Source organism: Podarcis tiliguerta (genome assembly GCF_965153285.1).
Source record: "Podarcis tiliguerta genome assembly, chromosome: 1".
Taxonomy (NCBI): Eukaryota; Metazoa; Chordata; class Lepidosauria; order Squamata; family Lacertidae; genus Podarcis; species Podarcis tiliguerta.
Genome location: NC_139534.1, coordinates 134,787,554 through 134,811,247, shown reverse-complemented (window position 1 = coordinate 134,811,247; position 23,694 = coordinate 134,787,554). Strand labels below are relative to the sequence as shown.

At 53.8% G+C, this 23,694-nt stretch overlaps 1 protein-coding gene across 3 annotated transcripts in view; it reads left to right on the top strand.

The window, feature by feature from the left end:
- Positions 1-9,114: 9,114 nt before the first annotated feature.
- The window catches only part of LRFN5 (leucine rich repeat and fibronectin type III domain containing 5), a 69,294-nt gene continuing 54,714 nt past the window's right edge, over positions 9,115-23,694 (top strand). For 2 of the 3 annotated variants that reach the window (XM_083435525.1, XM_083435524.1), the window contains exon 1: positions 9,168-9,328. The gene's annotated coding sequence lies outside the window, so the exon portion shown is untranslated. Of the gene's footprint in view, positions 9,329-23,694 lie in introns of all 3 variants that reach the window. The other variant, XM_083435523.1, reaches the window with a different exon arrangement.

Genomic DNA, 23,694 nt, shown 5'->3' with positions numbered 1-23,694 from the left:
ACAAACGGGGGGAGGGGGGGGAATCATTTTCAACCACGTGGCAAAATATTATTTTGTATATGGGCAATAGTAACTATGTTCTAAAGCTTCCTGTGGCCTAGGCTTCCATGTGGATCTCGGAGTGACTTTTCAGCTTTACGTGAGAACATCAGACCTCGAGGGCAATTTCCCTGATATTTACAGATGAATCAATATTTTAACAATGTTTCTCTCCCTCACAACACCAATTTTAATAAATAAGTTAATCCCTTTTTCAGGGAATGCGAGTGAAGCAGCGCGAATTGGTACCTCTGTGGGCATTTGTGTAGGCTTCATCTTAGTTTTCGCAGAATCATAGAACTGTAGAGTTCAAAGGGTCGTCTAGTCCCCAAGTGAACATGTTTTAGTTTAAATAAATAAATAAAACCACATATATACATATGTGGGCAACCCCCGCCCCCCCCCCAGCCAAGGTCTTCAGGCCCCTCTCCGTGAGAATATTCCACCCCCAGTGACCGGGTCTGGGGTTAGATGCGGCGGGGCGGGGGCGGACACGCTTATCCCGACCAGGGCCTGCAAAAAGGGGGTCCCTGAGCAGAGCAGGAACTGTGGGGCAGCAGGGAAGGGAGGGAGCAGTCAGAGGGGTATGCCAGGGAGGGCTCCCTCCCCCGCGGGAGTCTCCTCGGGAGCCGGGCTGGTTTGCGGCTTCACGTCTGTTGGGTAGGGTTTTCTCCGAGGCAGCAGCGGCCCCAGCCTACAGACGGAGGAACTTCAAGATAATGTCGGGGGAGAAGGAATCCGAACTGGGCAAAGTCTTCGCCCCCGGCCATTCTCACTATTGCTAGCAAGAAGGGGCAGCAGGCCCGTCAGGAGGAGGCGGGTGTGGGTGTGTGTCACATTTTCTCTTTTGGAAGAGAAATGGGAATTGGGGGGTTGGGGTGGGAAGTCTCCTAAATCTCAGCTTTGCAGAACTTGGGTGTGAGAGAGATCAGGGCACTGGGGGGGGGGGGGGGCTTGTGAGGAAGAGAAAATGGGGGGGGGGCTCCTCGAGGGGGGGGATATCCAAGACGGGGGAGGGCTGTGCAGGAGGAAGTGCGCCCTGGAAGGATTCTGACAGTTCCTGCAGAGAGAGAGAGAGAGAGAGCGCACCTGGCTTCCGATTTCTAGCAAAGCTTGAGGCTCTTCCAAGAGTTTGAAACACCTACAAGGTGTCAAGTCCCTGAGAAGCAGAATTTGGAAGGGATTTCCTTTCAGGATAATATTGCAAAAGCAGCAACTTCTGGTTCAGGTGGGAAGAAGAGCAGAAACACGTGGCTTTCTGAATTTCATCAACAGAAGCACCCCAAATGGCGCACTCCTTTCGTACCCCATTGAAATGGTGGCCAGGGCTCAGTTCCACTTCAGGCACAGTGTGGCACTGGGTTCAAAGTTCATAGGACTTTGAGATGGTTACAAATCTATCCATATATGTCTCTAAAATTCAGGGCAGGTCGCAGAGTATCATTGCATCCCAGAGAGAAAAGAGATGCTTTTGTTGAAAATATAGGAATGCAAGATTGTAATATTTGCAGACGGCTCGGAGGGATAGCTAATGCTGAAGAAGACAGAGTTTGGATTCAAAATGACCTTAACAGATTGGAGAACTGGGCGCAAGCTAACAAAATGAATTTCCATAGGGACAAATGTCAGATTCTGCACTTAGGCAGGAAGAACCAGGTGCACAAATATAGGACGGGGGACACTTGGCTTACTAGCACTACATGTGAAAAGGATCTGGGGGTCTTGGTGGATCACAAGCTGAATATGAGCCCACAGTGTGATGCAGCAGCAAAAAAAGCTAATGCTATTCTAGGTTGCATCAACAGAAGTCTGGTGTCCGATCAAGGGAAGTAATAGTCCCACTCTATTCTGTTTTATGTCAGACCCCACCTGGAATACTGTGTCCAATTCTGGGCACCACAATTTAAGGAGGATAAATTTAGGAAGCAGAAGCTGGAATGTGTGCAGAGGAGGGCGACCAGGATGATCAAGGGCCTGGAAACCAAACCATATGAAGAACGGTTGAGGGAGTTGTGTATGTTTAACCTGGAGAAGAGGAACCTGAGAGGTGATATGATGGCCATCTTCAAATATCTGACGGGCTGCTTCATGGAAGATGAAGGGAGTGTGTTTTCAGAGGGCAGGACCTGAACCAATGGATTCAACTTGCAAGAAAGGAGATTCCCGCTAAACCTTAGGAAGAACATTCTGAGGGCAAGAGCTATTAGACAGCTGAATGGGCCACCTCAGGTGGTGCTGGACTCTCCTTCATTGGAGGTTTTTAAGGAGGGGTTGGATGGCCGCCTGCAAGGGATTCTTAGGTTGTTCTTGCTGCAATGCTGAAGGTTGGAGTAGATGACCCTCAGGGTCCCTTCCAGCAGTTCTATGATCCTATGCAACCCCAGCCTGCAGGATGCTCCCTCTCCTCACACGGAGTTGTGGGCAGGCATCACCAGCTCACCACCACACAGAGCTGGTGGTCTTCTCTGTGGACCCCACTCTGCCTCTCCATCTCTTCATCTGTGGAGAAGCATCCCTGCTCAACGCGTTGAGTCATGCTGCACACAGCAGGAGCCGCTCGCCATGGAGAGGCAGACGGCGGCCACAGCAGGCAGCAGGAACACAGGAAACTGCATTGGTGCATCTGGCTCAGTATTGCCAACACTGGCTGGCGGCAAGAGCTTTCCAGGGTTTCAGGCAGGGGGGCGTTTCCTATCATACCAGGGACCTTCTGCATGCAGAGCAGGTGTTCTATGGGGGTGGGACTGTATCCCCCAAACAGCAAAGCAGCCTCCATAGACTGTCTCCTTGAGGCTCACAATGACTCCTGTTCTGCAAGTTACAGGCAGAGTGAGGGATGGAGAGCTCATAGATTCCTGGCAAAATTCACCCTGGTCTATGGATCACCAATAGTCAGCATGGATTTCTGAAAAATAAGTCATGTCAGACGAACCTGATCTCATTTTTTGACAGAATTACAAGCCTGGTAGATGAAGGGAACGCAGTGGATGTAGCCTACCTTGATTTCAGCAAGGCATTTGACAAGGTGCCCCATGATATTCTTGTAAAGAAGCTGGTAAAATGCGGTCTTGACTATGCTACCACTCAGTGGATTTGTAACTGGCTGACTGACCGGACCCAAAGGGTGCTCATCAATGGTTCCTCTTCATCCTGGAGAAGAGTGACTAGTGGGGTGCCACAGGGTTCTGTCTTGGGCCCGGTCTTATTCAACATCTTTATCAACGACTTGGAGGATGGACTCAAGGGCATCCTGATCAAATTTGCAGATGACACCAAACTGGGAGGGGTGGCTAACACCCCAGAGGACAGGATCACACTTCAAAACGACCTTGACAGATTAGAGAACTGGGCCAAAACAAACCAGGTGAACTTTAACAGGGAGAAATGTAAAGTATTGCACTTGGGCAAAAAAAATGAGAGGCACAAATACAAGATGGGTGACACCTGGCTTGAGAGCAGTACATGTGAAAAGGATCTAGGAGTCTTGGTTGACCACAAACTTGACATGAGCCAACAGTGTGACGCGGCAGCTAAAAAAGCCAATGCAATTCTGGGCTGCATCAATAGGAGTATAGCATCTAGATCAAGGGAAGTTATAGTGCCACTGTATTCTGCTCTGGTCAGACCTCACCTGGAGTACTGTGTCCAGTTCTGGGCACCACAGTTCAAGAAGGACACTGACAAACTGGAACGTGTCCAGAGGAGGGCAACCAAAATGGTCAAAGGCCTGGAAACGATGCCTTATGAGAAACGGCTAAGGGAGCTGGGCATGTTTAGCCTGGAGAAGAGGAGGTTAAGGGGGGATATGATAGCCATGTTCAAATATATAAAAGGATGTCACATAGAGGAGGGAGAAAGGTTGTTTTCTGCTGCTCCAGAGAAGCGGACACGGAGCAATGGATCCAAACTACAAGAAAGAAGATTCCACCTAAACATTAGGAAGAACTTCCTGACAGTAAGAGCTGTTTGACAGTGGAATTTGCTGCCAAGGAGTGTGGTGGAGTCTCCTTCTTTGGAGGTCTTTAAGCAGAGGCTTGACAACCATATGTCAGGAGTGCTCTGATGGTGTTTCCTGCTTGGCAGGGGGTTGGACTCGATGGCCCTTGTGGTCTCTTCCAACTCTAGGATTCTATGATTCTATGGAGTGGAGCCTGTCTGGTCCTCCTGCTCTGCAATGCAACGTCAGGCGTCCTGGGTGGATGTGGATTATGTGGTCCCTTGGAATCAGCCCTGGCCCAGGTCCAAACTCACTCCTTGGGGTGAGGCACCTGCTTTCCAGGAGGAAGGTCCCAGGTGCCAGGCTCTGGGAGGAGAAGAGGGCACTGGACTAGACAGGCCCCCTTTGGCCTGATCCAGAAGGCTCTTCTAGTTTCTTTATGGAAACTGTGGGTGGGGAGAGGGCGCTCTTGTGCTTGAGTCCTGCTTGGGGCTGGACACTGTGAGAGCAGGATGCAGGGCAACATGGGTCCTTGGCCTGATCCAGCGGGATCTTGTGCTTATGCGTTTACCCAAGGGATGAAAGAGGAAGCTGGGCAATTGGGGCCAATAAAAAGAGAAGCTCAGTCCTGGAGTTTTGACTCAACCCATGCTGAGGCTCCAAGACTTTGGCCACCTCATGAGAAGAGAAGACTCCCTGGAAAAGACCCTAACGTTGGGAAAGATGGAGCCCACAAGGAGAAGGTGACGACAGAGGAGAAGATGGTTGGATAGTGTTCTCGAAGCTACCAGCATGAGTCTGACCAAATTGCAGGAGGCAGTGGAAGACAGGAGGGCCTGGCGTGCTCTGGTCCAGGGGGTCACAAAGAGTCGGACACGACTAAATGACTAAACAACAACAAATGATGTGGAAAGCCCCGCTGTGTATTATTTCACATCCCTCTCTTTTGTTTCCCCGGTAACTTGCATGTTGCTTCCTCCAAATTGAAGAGGCCCAAACATTTCCATCTTCCTCACCTTTGGCCATTGCAAGGATAGGGTGCTGGACCAGGTGGGCTCCTAAGGGCTGACCCAGTTGCCTGTTGGTCTCATGCTCTGACGGGGGAAGCCCCCCCCCCCCCCGCATTCTGATCCTGAGGCCACTCACTTTTTTCACTTCTGCCATCCCTTCCTCAGGCCAGGGAGCCAGAGAGCAGCACACGCCATTCCAAGTGGAGTCACACCATTGATGCACATCAGGGCGTTACGGCACCGAAAGGTTTTCCTTGCAGCCCCCTCCCCTGACAACCCCCAGCACAGAACCTGCCTTTCTGCAGCTGCCACACCCCACATGGGGGAATACTTTCATTGAGCTGCCCACTGTGAACCCAAAATCCATTTCCCCGTTAGCCACTGCTGGCTCTTTTCTCTATATCGGCGTGTATGTGAAGTCGGGGTCATCCTTTCACAAAAGGTCTGGCCAGGAGAATCTGTCTATCAGTTGCTCTTCATCTAATGGTGCCTCCAGGCACAAGGGATGCAGTGAATGAAAATGCGGCAGTTCTACGGCTCAGGCCGTTTCGGTATTTATTTGTTGACACTTTTATGATTTTTCATACATTTGGGGTCCATCTGGATGTTCTGGGCTATCATTTCATCTTCAAATGTCTCCAGGGCTGTCACATGGAAGATGGAGCAAGGTTGCTTACTCCTGCTCCTGAGGGGAGGATCTGAACCAACGAATTTGAATGACAAGGAAGGAGATTCCAGCTAAACATCAGGAAGAACTTTTTGATGCTAAGAGCTGTTTGAGAGTGGAACCGTCTCCCTCGGAAGATGGTGGACTCTCCTTCCTTGGAGGTTTCTCAGCAGAGGTTGGATGGTCATCTGTCAGGGGCCATTTTGCTATGATTCCCTCATTACATAAGGTTGGACTAGATGACCCTTGGGGTGCCTTTAAACTATACAATTCTATGATTTCACAGCAGCTAAATTTCACTAAGAGGCTCAGGAGCCTGGTGGGCTCCTTGTGGACTGCAGAACCTCCTTTTACATCTTGAGTTGAAGAATAAATGTGGGTCTTGGCACAGGGTGTATGGCTTCCCTTCAGCTCAGAATACAGACAAGCATTAAGAGTTGGACAGAGGCCGATTCCAAGCCAAATAATTAAAAACTCGCTATTCCCAACTAATTAAGAAGCCGGCATCTCTCTGCATGGAAGAGGAGAATTTATATTGTAACTGCTCAAACAGGGAGTTTGGAGATTCAGTGGAGAGAGTGTTGGATTAGGACCTGGGAGACCAGGGAGATCCAGGTGGCACACATGGTTCTTCCCCTCCTCATTTGATCCCCCCAACAACCTACAAGGTAGGTTAGGCTGAGCTTCATGGCTGACTGGGTGGGTGGAGATTCATACGATGGTATCTCAGGTCCTAGATGAACACTCTAACCTGGGCATGGCCAAACTTGGCCCTCCAGATGTTTTGGGACTACAACTCCCATCATCCCCAGCTAACAGGGCCAATGGTCAGGGATGATGGGAATTGTAATCCCAAAACATCTGGTTTGGCCATGCCTGCTCTAACCACTACACCACACTGGCCCCCCCACTGGTCCACAGGGAGTCCTGCCTGGCCTACTGCATTAGGATCTGCTGTTGCCAATAGGTCCCCTCCATTTCCCAGAGAAGGAGGTCACCCACTTTCCGGCTCTTATTCCAGGATCTCCCACTTACTCAGGGAGCAGAGGGTGAGTCACCCAGGTGAGTCACCTGCTTGCAAGGTGCATGTAGCTCCTCAGTGTCCCTCGGGTGCTTTTGAGTGTTCATAGTGCTTCATATCAATTGGAACAACTTTGTAAGGTAGGTCAGAGGAGGCCAGGTCTAAGAGACTTGAGGCCTCTTGGCAGAGGCAAGTTTCAAGCCAGCCATTTCCTGCCTCAAGAGGTATTCACCCCCCCCCCCTTTGGAAGGCGACTCCCTTCAGCCCTGGAGAGGCTACAGCAGAACTCCAGGATGAGCTCCTCCACACCTCAGGACTTTCTACCTTACCCTGCCAAGGAGGACTTGACTGTGTGCAGGGAGCTGCCTTCTCCAGGCTGCTCCACAGTACCATCATCAGCGACAGCAGACCATCTCAGGGGGATGTGGGGAAGTGGAAGGATCTTCCTGGACCTCAGGCCACCATCTGCTGCCCTGTTTGGGAGTCACCCTTGACCTGGGTGTCCTGGCCGTCAATGCAAGCCCTGCCCTGAGCTGTCAAATGAGGGGACAACACTGCAGGGAGAGTGGCTGGCCTGGTGGTTTCAGCCAGCATGTTCCTTGGAGAGAGAGAGCAGGCATCTGCCTCAGGCCAGCCAAGCAGGCAGGGATGAGGGCTGCGCAGAGGCTCTGGAGCTCAGCCTGAGAGACGCTCAGTTATTGCACAGAATCATTATCACAGAATTGCAGAGGTGGAAGGGACACCCAAAAGGTCCTCTAGTACACCCCTTCAATGCAGGGCCCTCATCCCCACCAGTGACTTCCAAAGGATTGTGCTCTGAAAGAACTTCCAAGCCCCCTCACAACTCCTACAACCCCTGCAAGGTAGGCCCATGAACTTTATTATCATTATTTATTAAACCTGTATGCCACCCTTCGTCTGAAGATCACAGGGTGGTTTGCAACTTAGAAATACAAAAGGAGAACAAAACACAGATAATAAAAACAAGAACAAATCAACGCCCCCCGCTCCCACAAACACATTTAAATGGATGTCGCCGCTGTCAGCTAAGAGTCCGGCCTGCTGCCCGCTTTCCCTCCACGCAGGCAGGTCGCCTCGGCCCCGTTGCCCGGTGAAAGCGAAGCCGCACCCCTTCGCCACCTCCGCCACGGAGCGGAGCTCCCGTCCAGCCTCCCCGCCGTCGGAAGAAGCGCCCGCGCCGCGCCCTGGAGAGAGGCCGGCCGAGCGCGAGCCCCGTCGGGAGGAGCGCGTCCCTTCTCGGCTCAGCTAGCTGCCCTCGGGCCCGCTCCGGAGAGCAGCAGCACGTCGCAGAACCGCTGGCCCTCGTGCTGTTGGCCCTGCGCCCCACGCCGGGCAGCCCACAAACTCCATCCTCTTCCGACGGGGCGTCCGGCCGGCGTTCCATTCGTCGCTTGGAAGCGCGGCGCCGCGGACCTTCTCCCGCGCCCCGGCAGCTCCGCCGTCGCCGTCCTTGCCATCCGAGAGGGAGCAGCCCCCGACGGAGCCGAGACCCTGCGCCCCGTCTCTTTGTTGGTGGAGGCGGGGAGGAGAAAAGAAGCGGTGGTCGGGGCAGAACAGGCGGGCACCGCCCGGAGGAAGAGAGCGGGGGTGGGGGGCGCAGGCAGGCAGGGCAGCCCCCTCCCCGACGGCCTCGGCGGTGCGTCCCGGCTCAGCCCCGGCCGCCGCCGAGTGGAGGGGCGTCTGGGCGGCGGGCGCCTTTATTGGAGGCCGGGCTAGGCGGGCGCCGCCTCGCAGCTCCTGCGCCGGCGCCGCCCCCTCCCCGCCCGCCCGCTTGCCCGCCCCTCCGCGCCGCCGGACGCTTCCCGTCTCCGCCACTCGGGCGCGCTTCGGACTGCGGAGGAGACGCCGCCGCCGCCGCCACAAGGCTTCATGCGGCAGCGAGGCGAGCGGGGTTCGGCCGGGCGGCAGCCGCCTCGTTCCGGGGCTTCTGGTGGTGCGGCGCCGGGGATGGAGCTGGCCGCGGCGGGCGGCGGCGGCGGCGAAGGAGAGGCTCGGTTCGGCGCGCTCGGAGGAGCCCAGGCGGGCGGCGCTCGGCTGCCACTGTCCCCGCGGCGCCGCCACTGAACGGCGCCCGGCCGAGGCTCCGGCGCGCCCGCTCCTCTCGCTCGCGCTCTTTCCTTCGTGCCTGGCGGCGGCGGCGGCGGCTACGACGGCGGCGGGGATGTGATCGGCGGCCGGGGCGGCGGCGGCGGCGCTGGGGCGGAGGGGCCCGGGGCCAGCGAGGGCGCGGCGCGCCCGGAGGGATCTTTGCGCATCGCGGGAGCGGCGGGCGAGGCGGCGCGCAGGGCGTCGGGGCCGGGCAAGGTCACCCCCGGGCCGGTGGAGTCGCTTCCCGCCGCCCGCGCGCTTCCCATGGGGCGAGCTCGGCGGCTTGAGCGCGCCCGCCGAGCCGGGCGCTCCGGCCCCGAGCGCAGCCGCTCTTGCGCCGCCGCCGCCGCCGCCCGGGGCCGCCGCCGCCTCTCGCCTCTAGGATGCGGCGCCTGCCGCGGCGCCTGGTGAGCGGCGCACCGGAGCAGGGAGCGGGCGGACGACGACGAGGAAGGCGGCCAGCAGCAGCAGCAGCAGGAGGAGGAAGGCGGCCGCCGGAGACGGAGCGCCCCGGGCGGCCGGTCGGATTCCCCGGGAGGCAGCAGGTAAGCGCCTCGGCTCGCGCTCTCTGCATTGCAGCCCCCGCGCGGGGAGGGGGAGGAAGGGGGTTGGGAGACGAGGGGAGAGGGCGAGCCACCTCTTCCCAATGGGGGGCCTCTTTCCTCGCGCCCTCCCCGTCGGAGGGAGGGGGAAGGGAGGGGAGGGTCCCGCTGGGCACGGCCAGGTGTGGCTGCTGCGCCCTTCTCCCGGTTTTCCTGCGTGACGAGGGGGTGAGCGTTGCCCCTCCTTATTTCTTCCCGGTTCTATAACAGAAGGACGCCCCCGCCCTCCCCGTCCTGTTCAGGGAGAGAATGGAGGTTCCTGCAAAGCACTCCCTCCCCCCACCTGCCAAATCCTCCCCCGTTTTCGGGGCTCCGGAACTCGCTTCTCCGCTTGCCTGCCGCTGCGGCTCTGGCAGGTTGGGGGAGCTCCAGGGTCGGTTTTGGAGGGTCTGGATGCGGGAGCGGGCCCCCCCCCGCACCGGGGGGAAGGAGTCAGCCGACAGCCCCCGATTCTCCGCACGTAGAACCAAGGGCCTGGCGCCGAGTGGGTGGGTGGGATTTCTCCGGGGTGGGGGGAGCACCGTTCGTGCCGCCGAATCTAGGCTCACCCCCAAAGAAACCTGGACCCCTCGGGGGACTCGCTCCGCTTCTTACCTGCGTAGATTTTTTCTCCGCAGCAGCTGGGGGGGGGGGTGTCCCTGCCGGTTTCTAGGCAAGAGGGTCTTTGGGCTGCCCCTCCCCCAGCCTTTGGATCTCCCCGCTCCTGCCCCCCTCCTCCTGCTGCTCTCCGAAGGTGTGGGGCGCCTCCTGGAAAGGCGTGCTGCTGGAGCCCCGAAGTGGGAGGGGGGCGGGGAGAATGGCAGGGGTTTTTTTTGGGGGGGGGGAAGAGGATGTGGACAGAGCCCAGGCATTGGTGGGGTCTGTATCCCCCCCCCAGGTCGATGGGCATGGAAATGCCAGGCCCCCTGGAGGAGGGGGGGAGGGGGGGAGGGGGCGCGTCTCTGAGGAAAGAGGTTTCCAGCTGTTAAGTTGCCCTCCTGTTTTTTTGGTTGGGGACCTAAACTGCTGCTGCAACTTGTCCCCCTTTTGGAGGTGGGGGTGGAGAGGAGCGTCTTTCTGTAAGGCGCTTGTGAATTGTGCTTGTGGGGCCCCGGTCTCTTCCTCCTGGCTGCTGGTGTGGGGCTTTCAGGGGAATGGGGGACCCTTAATAGTGAGCTGGTGGGAACCCCCTTCTCCCTCCAGGCCCTGAGAGCAGGTCTGAGGTCTTTGCAGAGCTCTGGAGTAAGTTGGGGGGCTGGAGGGCAAGGAGGCCCCCCAAGTGGGGGAAGGGTACTTAGTATCTCTGGACATTGTTTTAGCCTCATGTCCAGCCGGTTTCTTCCTGGCCTGGGGATCTGTGCTTGGCCAGAGGAGGCTCCTGGCCCCCCACCCCAGGCATGTCCCAGTTGAGACTCTTCTCTGAGCCATGGAGCTCATCCTGCCCACACTCAGCCCCAGTTCGACTTTCTCTTTGCCCCTTTTATTTCACCAGAGGACAGATGCACAGAGTGGTGGAGGGGGATGTTCTCAGGGGGAAGTCCAGAGCTCAAGGGACGAGCGCCTACCTTTCCTGAAAAAGGTTCCAAGTAGGGGCTGAGGGAGACCCTGGACCCCTGGAGAGTCTGCTGCCAGGCAGTGTAGATGCTACAGAGCTCCATGGCCTGTTGGCCTGGATCCCACATAAGCAACACCCCGAGTAGCGACTGGTTGGAAGGTGGAAGACAGGCCAGTCCTCTGTCCAAATGTCACCTTGGCTGTATGAAGGGGCCTTAGGAAGCCCATATTTCCTTGGCCCCCAGCTGTGACATGGGTAGGAAAGGTGGCCCCTTACAGGTCTGTTGCAAGGATTGCTCTGATAATGCATGAGGATGGCTGCTTCATTTTAGGGCCTAAGGCATGAAGGCTTTGCTACTTGTCATTGTAGCAGTGTATTGGAAGAGCCTGGCTGCTGGATCAGACCAGAGCGGAGGCCTGGCTAGTCGGGCATCCTGGTCTCCCCACCTGCAAGCAGGACCTGAGAGCAACCTCAGCAGCAGCACTCTCTCCCCACTGGTGCTCCCCAGGATGTGGTCTCATTTGGGGGCCTCCTGAGGGTCTTCATGGTGGAGCATCTGCCTTGAAAGCTGAAGTTTCAGTCCCAAGTGTTTCCAGCTGGGAGTGGGAATGTCCCTGGCCTGAACCCCTGGAGAGCCATCACTGGCAGCCAAGGTAGACAAGACCAAGGTAGATGGGCCCAGTGGTCTGACTCAGGAGAAGGCAGCCTCCAGAGTTTCCTGCCTCTGGCAGCGGAGGGAGGACATTGGCCGCAAGGCTGGCACCCACATTCCAGCCCCCACCAACCCCCACTTGCCCAAGGAGCCCCAAGGCCCCTTCCTTCCTCCTGACCAAGGAGACATTCAAGGGGGAGTCCAGCCTTTCTTCTCCTCCTGGGCAAGGAGAGCTGGATGTGGGCAAGTCTCCCGGGCTGCAATTCCTTGCCCTCCCTCTCCCCCAGGGGATCGATACTCCTTCTGCTCGAGGGCTTGATAACAGGGCTGGTTTTATAGGAAAATCTTTGGGGATGCTATCAGAGCAAACATTCTGCTTGGGAAAATCGTTAGACTAGCTTTGTCTTTAGCAGGCTGAGCCGAGCCCCAGCTAAGTAGGCGAGGTCTGCTGGCAAGGAGAGCTGGCCCCTTGTGGAGCAGCCATGGTGGTTGCCGGCGGGGTGGGTGTCATTTGGAGCAGGTGTGAGCAGCTTGTGCTGATCCAGACAGGGCAGGGGGACAAGGCCTGGCAAGGAAGTCTTCCCTGCCCCCACCCCACCAGAAGAAATGGAAATATGGACATGGTTCAGTCCTTTCCAGGGGAATTTGCCTGGAGAGTGTTTGGCTGCCTTTGGGGGGCCAATTGCCAAATGGCTCAGGGCACTTGTGGGTGGGTGGGGGGGTGCTCAGGCCCACATGTGAATACCCAGATGTGACCATCTCTGCAGGAGGCTGAGGGGGGGAGGCAGGCAGGCAGGCAGCGGTTGTCAGAGGAGCGATTCAGCCCAGCAGGACCAAAGGCTGCCTTCCTAGTGGCGGCTGCTTTCTCCTCTCGGTGTCTCCCGTGCCCTTGAGCCTGAAATAGATGCTACTCCAGAACAAAACAACAAGCCATGCAGGACTGTGCCGGCCTCGCAGCTCTGCGTGCGTCTGTTCAAAAGGTGCAGCGGTTGTAGAAGCACCACACGCGGTGGGCGGAAGGGGGAGGCGAGGGGCAGGATTTGGCCCCAGAGGTGCACCTGTGTGTGAGAGAGGGAGAGAATGAGTGGAAAGGGGGCTGTGCTCTGGGACCTGAGGCCGATTTCAAGGGAGACGTGAAATGCTTCTGAGCCTCTCCCCTCTATGGGTCACGTGTGCGAGGTTTTGACACACAATTGGCCAGAGCGAGGGAGAGACATCAGACCTTGGTTCCTGCCAGCGTGGATCTTGCCAGTTTTGTGGACTAGCCAGTTCCAACATCACGCTTGGAAGCAGCCTCTAAAGCTGCAGCCTTCAGCCTTTTCAGACCCAGGATGCACTTTGCATAGACTCAGAGTCATCTAGTCCAACCCCTTGCAATTCAGGAATCACAAGTAAAGCATCCGTGACAGATGTCTGTCTAATCTGGGCTTAAAAAAACCCAGTGCCCCCAAACATGCATTGGGGGACCCGTTTCTTAACCTTTCCCATCTATTTCCCTGGTGGCCGTGCTCCTGTTTGAGCTGCTGCGCAAATCAGTCCATGACCTGCTAGTGGTTCTTACCCCACCAGTTGAAGACCAGAGCTTGAAAGAAGCCACCTTCAAATGCTGGAGCATTTCCTTTTTCAACTGGTGGAGTCCTAGTTTGTGGCTTGGGGGGGGAGAGGGGCCCAAGGCTCTAGGGCATTTTGGTGGCCCTACAAGGCTGAGTTCCGGGGGGGGGGGGGGTATGGAAGCTGCCATTTTGGATTTCTGTTTGGCTGATGAGGATTTGAGCAAAGGCTCTGTGGAGAACTGGAAGGATCAAATGAGTTAAAGAGCATCCTTGGGCTGTGGGGGTGTCCCGATACCCCCACTTCTCTGGTCCTGCCCACTGCCCTGAAATGTTTCACAGACGGGAGGTGGTGGTCTGTCCTGGACAGTGCAGAGTTCCCAAGGCATGGATATACCAAAGTCCAGGGTGCTGATGTCCTCTCACCCCCAAGGGGCTTGGAAGCAGACACACCTGCAAGGATCATACCTGTGGGAGTTGGCATGGGAGAGCTGGAGGAGATAAGAGGTTCATAGAATTGTAGAGTTGGTTCGTCCAGTCTATGCACTGCAGGAATCTCAGCAAACATTCTAGCCAGAGAAGAGGGGATAGAGCAGTCCTGGGTCACAGGCTTGTCCTGCTGAGCCTCCCAGGCAACCCGGAGAGCTCAGTTCAGCCTGGCAAAATCCCTGGCCTCCTCCTCCTCCTCACTGGTTTTCTTTTCCATTTATGGGAGAGGAGCAGATCTTGAAGCATAAATAAGGGAGAAGCTACACTGGAGCAGGTGCTCATTTCAATTTGTTATCCTGGTTGTTGATGGATGTCTCTGGACTACAGCAGGTATTTGTTCTCGGATCAAAAGGACCCTTTAGCTGAAGAATTAGGGCTGCTACAGATCCGCTGGTGCTCCCCAAAGCATGAGCATTAGAAGTTGAGGCTCCTGCCTCCGCTTCCTGCACCACATAAACAGACAAGAGATGCCAACCCAGTTTGTCATGCTAAGCCCAACCATGGCTTCATGGTGGCATGCAGGTGTGGTCTCTCAGAGAGGAGAATGTGCCCACTTTGCAGCTGAGAGCTAAGTCAGGGTTTGGCAGAACTTGTCCTCTGAATCTGGGCTTGTGGGTTGACAGACTCCAGACAAACCAAAACAGGTGACACGAAAGCAAACCATGGCTTAGTGGTGCAACAGAACCAGAGGAGGAAGGAGACAGTCGCCCTCTCCTCTCCAGAGCCCATGGCTTTGTGGGTCCATGTGAAGCTCTGGTTGGTCAGGTCATGTTACTGTTTATTTACATGCTGCCTTTTCGCCAAAAGACTCCCAGGGCAACTCCCAGGAACAAACAGATACATTATTCCCCAAAATATATTTATATACCACTGTTTCATAAAAATATATCACAGCAGTTTGCAACAATATAAAAACACAAAGCCATACAGTAAATTCATAAGGCGTTCGAAGCAAATACGTACAAACACAATGATACAAATACAGAATAATGCAAATCTAGATGGTGCATATTCAAAACAGCCATAGAATCAGATAGTTGGAAGGGATCCCAAGGGTCATCTATTCCAACCGCGTCCAGTGCAGGGATCTCGGCTAGAGAATCTCTGATCAGGGTCCCAGGCAGGGTCGGTGTGGCAAGGCAGATGCCCCCTGGTGGGTCCCCAGACCCTCCCCTGCCATTCAGTGTTGCACGAGAACAGGTCCCTTCCCTTGCGTTGTGCCCGTGCTTCCCTCTTTGTCTCCAGCCTCCCTCTCTCCTTGGCCTCCTACCCTCCTCCTGGCTCTGGGGCCCTGAGCCCCTTCCCTCTCTGCATTCCTCTGGCTTGAGGAGATCTGGGTGAGGAGCCCAAAAGCAGCCAGATCAGGCTAATGGCCTCCCTGGCTCATCACCCCTTCTCCCCTGTTGACCAACCAGAAGTCCCTCTAGCTTCCGAGGTCTGCCTTGGTTTGGAGGGCTGGGCTGAGGGAGAAGGAGCTGGAATTGACTCTGGGGTGGGGATCCTTCCAGCCAATTGATATTTTGTAATGGAAAGAACAACCAGCTTGAGCCCACCATGGCCCCTTCCTTCTCTCCACCCATATTGTGTTCTTCCTATGCCAATAAACCTCACAGAGATCCTCTGTCTAAATTGAGTAGCTCCCCTCCACCTCCCTAGCAGTGGCGGAGCTTCAAGCTCCGGCGGGGGGTGGGGGGCCGAGAGAGGAGAGGGCGTGGCTGGCATGCATCCTGGGGGCATGGCGCCCAGCACGGGAGGGGGGAGCCATGATGGCACCCCACCGGGATCGTGCCGCCAGAGACGGTGCGCTCTCCCCACACCCCTGTTCCTCAGCCAGTGCTCCTTACTGACTCATTTGAAAGCAGGTACCAGATTGAAGAACATCAGAAGAGCTTTCTGGATCAGGCCCATCTAGTCCAGCATCCTCTTCTCACAGTGGCCAACCAGATGCCCTAAATGGGAAACCAACATGCAGGATCTGAGCCCAAGAGCATCCCTCTCCCCTCCTGGGGTCTCCAGGGACTGGAAGCATCTCTGCCTCTGACTGTGGAGGCAGAGCAGAGTCCTTGTGGCCAGGAGCCACGGAGAGCTTTGTCCTCCATGAATTTGCACAATTCTTTTAAAAAGCCATTCCAGTTAGTGATGGTCGCTGCCCTCCTGCAGAAGTGAGCGCCATCTTTTTCAGCAAAGCTGCCTTCCTGGCCTGAGCCCCTTTGTCCTCTGACCTGGGGGTGGCACTCTTCCCAGCAGGACTGCATGCCAAAATTGTGCACCCTGCCCTGCGAGGGCTCCCCTATCCATGTCCTTGGGCCTCTCCCCAATTCACCACTGCCCTGTGTGGCTCCTTCCCTCGCTGCTCCTTCAAGGGGGTCTCCACCCCCTTTGTTTAATCCCCCTCATCCTTCTCTGTGGCTTCATGGGGCTCATTCTTCACATGGGGGCAGGGAAGACTTGCCCCCTTTAAATGTGTTGCTGCAAGAGGATTTTAGTTTTTGTTCTTTGCTGTTTCTATCTGATTTCAGCATTTCCGTTGCATTTGCTCTGAAAGAGATCACCCTGAGGTACCTGAGCGCAAAAAATGCAGCTTATATTTATTAATAACGTCAGCTGCCGCTACTGCATTTCTAACCTGCCCTGTATCAAATGATCTCAGAGCAGGTTGCAATCCATAAATATGCCAATGCAACGTAAACTGTAAAAACCACAAAAATCAACCATGTGAAATCTAATAACCAGTGGCAAAATCCAATATGGGACCATTATACAAATCGGTGGTGTGACTGGCTTTGGAATACTGTGCTGTTCTGGTTGCCTCCCCTCAAAAAGGACACTGTAGAGTTGGAGAAATTTCAGAAAGGGGCCACCAAAGTGATCAAGGAGGCAACAAGGCTGCCAAAAACCAGTTGCTCAATTCGCCAACAAATTTGGGACCTAGAATTTCAGTGTCATGTGAGTGAGATGAATAAACACCCAGCAGTCAAAGATGGTTTTACCCCAGCAATATATCTGTCAAAATTACAAATATCTAAATATAGACGGTCGTTCACCCTCGCAAGATTCAACGTGCTGCCATCTGCCTTATTGCAGGTCAGATCTGTGGGTAAACCGTATGTGGAACGAGTTTGCCGCTTGGCCTGATAGAGGTGGAAACCGTCTCTCATGTCTTGCTACAATGTCATTTTTATGAGGATATTCGCTCGGTCTTTATCACCCCTGTTATACAGAAAATTCCAAGTGGGTCTGAACCACAATGCTTAAAATTCCTGATAGAGGATAAGGATCCAGAGATCATACTAAGGGAGGCCAAATTTTGCGTGCCTGCCATAAAACCCAGGGAACAAGCTGTGCTATTACAAAGACTAAGGTCTCAGGTACAAACTCTAGATAATATTTTAGAGCTAAGACCTAAACCACATTTCCAATGGCTGTCATATTCATATTGTTTATTGTCATAGTTGATTGTTAATTCAGACTTAATTCTATTGTGTTTTATGTTCGCTTAGTACGGTTTGTGAATCAGGTCTGGGAGCATAATAAATTTCTTTCATTCAGATACCAGTTGCTGGAAACCCCAGGAGACGAGAGAGGAGCTCTTGGGCTTGGATCCTGCTTGCTGGTTTCCCATAATGGGCATCGGGTTGGCCCTTGTGAGAACAGGATGCTTGGCTAGTTGGACCCTGGTCTGCTCCCCCAGGGCTCTTCTCATGATCGGAACCTCTAGGCATGCAGCTCAGACACCACAGCTTCCACTAAGAGCCACCCGCACCCCAAATTCACTTGGTGCCTTGGCGAGACCAATGGTGCCAACCAGGCCTAATCCTGAATTCACTGAGAACAGGAGGCATGCTAGACTAGATGGCTGGATCAGCAGGCTGTTCTTGTGTTCTTTTGCGCTTGCTGGCTGCCTGAATCGCACAACAGTCTAGATCATGGGTAGGCAAACTACGGCCTGGGGGCTGCATCCGGCCCAATCTCCTTCTCAATCCGGCCCGCGGACGGTCCGGGAATCAGCGTGTTTTTTACATGAGTAGAAAGTGTCCTTTTATTGAAAATGCATCTATGGGTTATTTGTGGGGCTTAGGAATTCATTCTTTTTCCAAAATATAGTCCGGCCCCCACAAGGTCTGAGGGACAGTGGACCGGCCCCCTGCCATGGGTTTCTGGTCTCCTTGTCAGCCCCCCAGCAGAGTGGCCAGTGGGGGAGCTGATGTTGCTGGACCCCAGCCCCCCACTGGCATCCTCAATGACTGGCAGTACAGAGAAGGGCAGAGGGGAGGGCCACAAGCGGTTTCTTCATCCGGTGCATGCACATTCCTCCGCTGCCAACACTTTCCTCCCTTGGCTTTCCTCCCTTGGTTTTGCAGGGCATCGGGGGGGGGGGGGGCAGCAGTGGGGAGATGGGGGCCAAGAGGAGCCCTGTTGGCTGAAAAGAATTGTTCTTTGATGCTGTAAGGGCAGCACCGTGGGGGTTCAACAGATCAAGAAATGAATAGAAATATCTCTGGTGCCGGCATTCTCCGAAGCCTCTTTTCTGAGTTTATCCTCCTCGGGAAAATGGATTGTTTACAATATCATCTGTTTCCTTAGTAAATCTAAAGCCCGTGAAATGGGGAGAATCTCATCTCTTACCTGCAAATATTGTGTGAAATGGCAAATCTGCAGAATTGCGCACCCCCACCCCCACCACTACGGTTGCCGTAGTCATTGTGCATTGCTGAATTACTTTCCAGGGTGTATTTTAGCAATACACTCTTAATAGCTGAAAGGGGAAATAGAAAAAGATATTTCTGCTTATTTCTTTTTGTTTGGGTGCATTATTTTTATTATTATGATTAAACACATCGTAATTCCGTTTTTTGATACTTTTGTGCTGTGAGAGCGGAGGAAGGGATTATCCACCTTGGGTGGCTCCTCTTACCTGTCAGAATAATATCTAGGCAGGCATGATCAGCAGTGTTATCTGTGATTCTCCTATGCTTTCTGGGGGGCCCTCGCCCTGGTTCTGCAGTCAAGCAGGGATGTGTCTGTCTGTGCATTTGTGGTCATGCTGGATTCAGCAGGATTTGTCAGCAAACATGCCCATCCATGGCACGCATGTGGCAATCCTCCCACTGACCTCGTGAGGTGCATGGCTTGTTCTAGAGCTGTGGCTCCCAAAGTGGGTGATGGGACATGAGTGGGGGGCACTGAGAGGCAAGGGGGCAGCAGGGGGACGCTTGGGGTGTAAATGGCCACCAGACTTTGAAAAGCTGACAGATCAAGTGCATCCATTTTGTTGCATTAATTGGTTACTGTTTTGCGTTTTGTGGTGTTATTGCCTTCCTTAGTGGGTTGTGCAAACTGCTATTCTGAAGAATGCTTTTTGTAGGGTACAGTAGAGGATGAGTTTGTGGAACCAAGGGGGTGGGCCCCCCAAAGGTTTTGGGAACCCCTGAACCATAGTTCAATTGTGCTTTGAATTGTCTTGCTGAATGGTCGGCTCAGTGTTCCTCTGACTCCTAATTCTTCATGCCAGCTGTGGTTATAAAAAGATGTTGGAGAAGGTCTGGGTTGCACCTTAACAGGCCCCACACTATGCAAACCTCCAGAGAGGAGGACTTGGCTGCTTTGCTCACCCCCGATTCTCCTCCTTCCCCTCTCACCTGAGAAAGGTCACCTGAAGCCACATCTCGTGGTCTCGCTCTCCTGAGTCTGGGCAGGCCAGGAGGAGCAACCAAGGATTGTCGGAGTGACAAGAAATTCAGCATGTCAACCCAGCTGCGAAAAAGGCAAATTCCATGCCAGGGATCACTAGGAAAGGAATTGGAAATAAATCTGTTGATATCAGAATGTTGTTCTGCAAATCTGTGGCGCAACCAGATCTGGGATGCTGTGTCCAGTTTTGGTTGCCTCACCTCAAAGAGGAGAATGCAGAGTTGGAAAAGGTCCAGAGAAGGGCCGCCAGAATGATCATGGGGGCGGAGAAAGGCTGCAGAGTTTGGGACTTCATCTTAAACAGAGAAAAGGCAAGTAAGAGGATAGAGGTTTGTAAAATTGTGCACAGCATGGACTTCATCTCGCATAACACTGGAACTCATGGACATCCCAGGAAGCTGGAAGATTCTGGACAAATATACCAAGAAATGACTTATTCATGTAGCAGAGTTAAACTATGGAGCTTACTCCCAAAGGAGGCAGTGATGGTCACCAACCGAGATGCCTTTAAAAGAGGATCAGACCAATTCAAGGAGGAGGAGAGGGATGTTGATGGCTGCTGGCCAGGATGGCTCTGCTCTGTTTTCATGGTGGGGGCAGTAAATACTTCTGAATACCCCCTGCTGGAAGCTGCAAGAGGGAAGGTGGCTCTTGGGCTGGAATCCTCCTGGTGGGTTTCCATAATGCCATCTGCTTGGCCCCTGGGAGATCAGGATGCTGGAGTAGGTGAGCCATTGCCAGGATCCAGCAGGCTCTTCTTAGGTCCATCTAAATGGGATTTATTCCCCATATTTATAGACTATTCTGTAACCCTAGAGTTAGGCCTGAGAATGGGATTTTTATTTTTTATCCCAGTGGATCAAGACCCACCGCTGCATCCTCCACACTCGGCTGCCTGCTCAGCCTCCGCTTTCTTCCTTCGCTGCTTACCTTGAATGTGAAATTGTAAGTTCAGATGCTGTTCCACGGAGAATCTGTGAATTTGGAAGGTACTCCAAGGGTCATCTAGTCCAGCCAACCTTTTCTCAGCAACCTTCAATGAAGGAGAATCTGCTGCCTTCTGTGTATGCAACTTCCCGCCTCTCCGATCTCTTTCCTGATCACTGGTTTTGTGCCAGTGAGGAAGAAGAACATTGGGATTTTGCTCTGATAAAAATCAGGTTGCAGGGAGATGGCATTGGGGGCCCCCACGAAAGGCCACTTCCCACTGGGGCTTCCAGCAGGAGATGAATGGTTGTTGCAGCTTCCTCTGGCCATCCTGAGATGGTCCTCTCTTGGCAATGCATGGGGGAGATCAGGGAAGCAGAGAGGAGTTCAGGTGGGTGGCCCTGGAGATGTGGGCTTGCTCTTGGAAGCTGGTGGCGAAGTCTCTAAGCTTGAGCCCCGGAGTCGTGGCCTTGGTGGGTCTTTGCTGCTGCCGTCCTGCAACCTGCTTGTCTCATGGCTCCAATAGTCACCTGGGGCCGGTGGTTTGTAACACGCCCTCTCCTAGCATGGGGGACTCTCTAGTTTTAGAGAAAAGGCAAGTGAGAGGCAGCATGATAAATGTTTATAAAAAGCTGCATGGCATGGAGAACTGGGCCAAAACTAACAAAGCGGATTTCAGTAGGGACAGACACAAGTTTTTACACTCAAGCAGGAAGAACCAGTTGCACACATAGAAGATACTTAGCTGTTATGGAAATGACATGCCCCCCCATCTTTAAAGTTGTTACAATGTTACAAATATTATGCCTGAATGTATCCTTTCGACTTGACAGCTCAGGGAAGATACCTAGCTTTATAAATTCGTAGAAAATCCATTCTTTAACCAACTCTCCTCATTCCAACGCCATTTTAACCCTTAAAGAAAGGTGAATTTTCGCTCCACCTCCCTCCATGAACCAAGAAGCAGGAAGTCACGTAGGCAGCAGGAACCGGGTATCCCGTCATAATTCCCCAAGCGTGAGAGCACATTCACAGCCCCCCACCCAGGGAGTGACCAAGGGGGCAGCAATGGACATCTGCAGAGGCAGCTTAGCAAGTCAGGTGTTCTGAAAGCCCACCCCCAGATAAGTCCTGAGGGCAAGGAGATGTAAAAAGTTTTATTGTTCTTTTGGAGATTCTTAAGAGGGGTTGGGAAAGGTGTCTGAGAAAGTGACCTAATGTTGAACTTGTATAACCCTTGTATACCCCTCTTCATTTGTGACATGCTAGTGATGTAGAGGCGATGTGTCAATGATGCTGCTCAAAGTGTATTCTGGGGGAAAGAGGGAAGGTTTAAAAGAGGATGTCACCCCCTGCTCCTGGAGAGACCTGTTGCGCAACAATAAAGATCGTGGTCTACTGACCACTGTTTTGCTCCTATATTTGGCTGGAACGTCCTTCCTTTCTGACCGTATAGACCCGCAGGCTCTGCCCAACGAGCTGGGCTCTTGAGTATCCTCTCAACCCAGAATTTTCCTTAACATGGCTTACCAGCAGTATATGTGGAAAAGGTCTGTGGGTCTTGGTGGACCACAAGCCTCACCTGAGCCCACAGTGTGATGCAGTAGCAGCAGAAGAAAGTGAATGCTATTCTAGGCTGCATCAAGAGAAGTCCAATGTCCAGACCAAGGAAAGTCATGGTACCCTCTCTTCTGCCTTGATCAGACCACACCTGGAATATCGTGTCCAGTTCTGGGCACCAGAATTTGACCTACCTGACAGGGTTGTTGTGAAGGTGAAAAGGGGAGGAGCACGCCACTTTGAGCTCCTTGAAGGATATTGGTGGGCTAAAAGTGCAAGAAGTAAAAATAAATGCCGAAGCAACGAGGTCTCAGACGGGCGATTTCTGCACGCTTGATTCCTCCATCAGAGGGCCTCTATTGGTGGTCCTGCAGAAGGGGTGACAGGGAGCCCACCCAGGACCCACAAGCTGCCCTTGCCTCCTGCCTTCCCTGCTGTGTCGGGCGCTGGCCTTCGTGAGGTGTGGCCTCACTCTGGCTCGCAGGAGCCGTTTTGTCCGTCAGCGCCTGTTTGGTTGCTTTTCCTGGAACAGTCATGAGCTTCTCCTTAGCAATGCAAGACTCCACAGATGACATCAACCTGGCAGGTGGGCTGTGGCTGCCGTGGGTCCCTCCCCACAGGTCTGAGTCACTCTTCCTGGCTTCTCTTTGGGGGAATGGGAAGTGAATGCCATAACCTCCTTTCTGCATGACATCCACCTGTCTTCGTGTGGGATGGAGAGTGAGAGCAAGTTTCACGACTACCCTGAGATCTGCCAGAGGGTTGGACCTGAAGTCCGCTGGGCTCAAATGGCAAGAAAGAGGATTTAGATGAAACCTGAGGGAGAACTTCTTCCTGGTGCCAGCTGCACTGCTGTGCCTCAGCCTGTCTGGGAACAGGGTGGCCTCTCCTGGAGAAGCCAGGTTGTCATACTGGACTTCCTGCCTGGGCAACTTTCAAGATTGGGTTGCAAGAGCACTCGGTTTTTTTGCTGGATGTAGAAATGGCTGGAAACCCTTTAACCCACTAAGTGCAGCTTCACAGTGACAGTTGGTGGAGGAATTGTGGACCTTGGATCAGAGGTGAGGCCGCAGAGAGCTTGGGGAAATCATTGTAATGATCGGACAATGGATCGGAGTCCTGGTATTTTAGGTGCAGCTGGACACTGGCTGTTTCCTAACTGTCCTCTACCCCTTTAAGGTAATCCATGAGCTTGTTTTCAACTTCTGACTTTATAAGTGGTTCAAAAACAGAATTTAAAAGAGATTTCTGCCTGGCAAATGTTAGAAGGCTTTTGAATTTCGCAGCAGAGAACACGTGTGTGTAAATTGCCTCCCAGAGTTAGTCTTATGGCACCTTAAAGGCTAATTGCAGATATATCATTATATTGATTGATTGATTGATTGATTGAATGCATATATACTCCACCGTTTTCTCCAAGGAGCTCAGAGTGGTGTCCATGGCTCTCCTCCTCCTCATCTGATCCTCATAGTAACCCTGCGAGGTAGGGTTAGGTGGAGAGGCAGTGACTGGGCCAGGCTCACCCAATGAGCTTCAGGCTGGGTGGGATTTGAACCCAGTTCACTACTAGTCTGACATTCTAACCACCACATCACCCTGACATGGTGGGCCTCAGGGATCCCTGGCCATCCTTGAGAGCGATGTGCTGGGCACTGCCACCTGGAAAGGGGCACATGGCACAATTTCATGCCCCCCAAGCAAGGGAGAAAGCTTCTTCAATGGTGCCAGCCTCTCCTGGTTGCCTCTTGGCCTGCATGGAGGGGCAGGGGCAAGGGAGAGGGCTATCAAGGCCTCCTAGCTGGGGAAGAGGCCTCTTGTGCTCGGATCCTGCCTGCTGGTTTCCCACAGGCAACTGTTCAGCCATTGTGAGAGCAGGATGAGGTCCCAGGTGAACTACTGGCCTGTT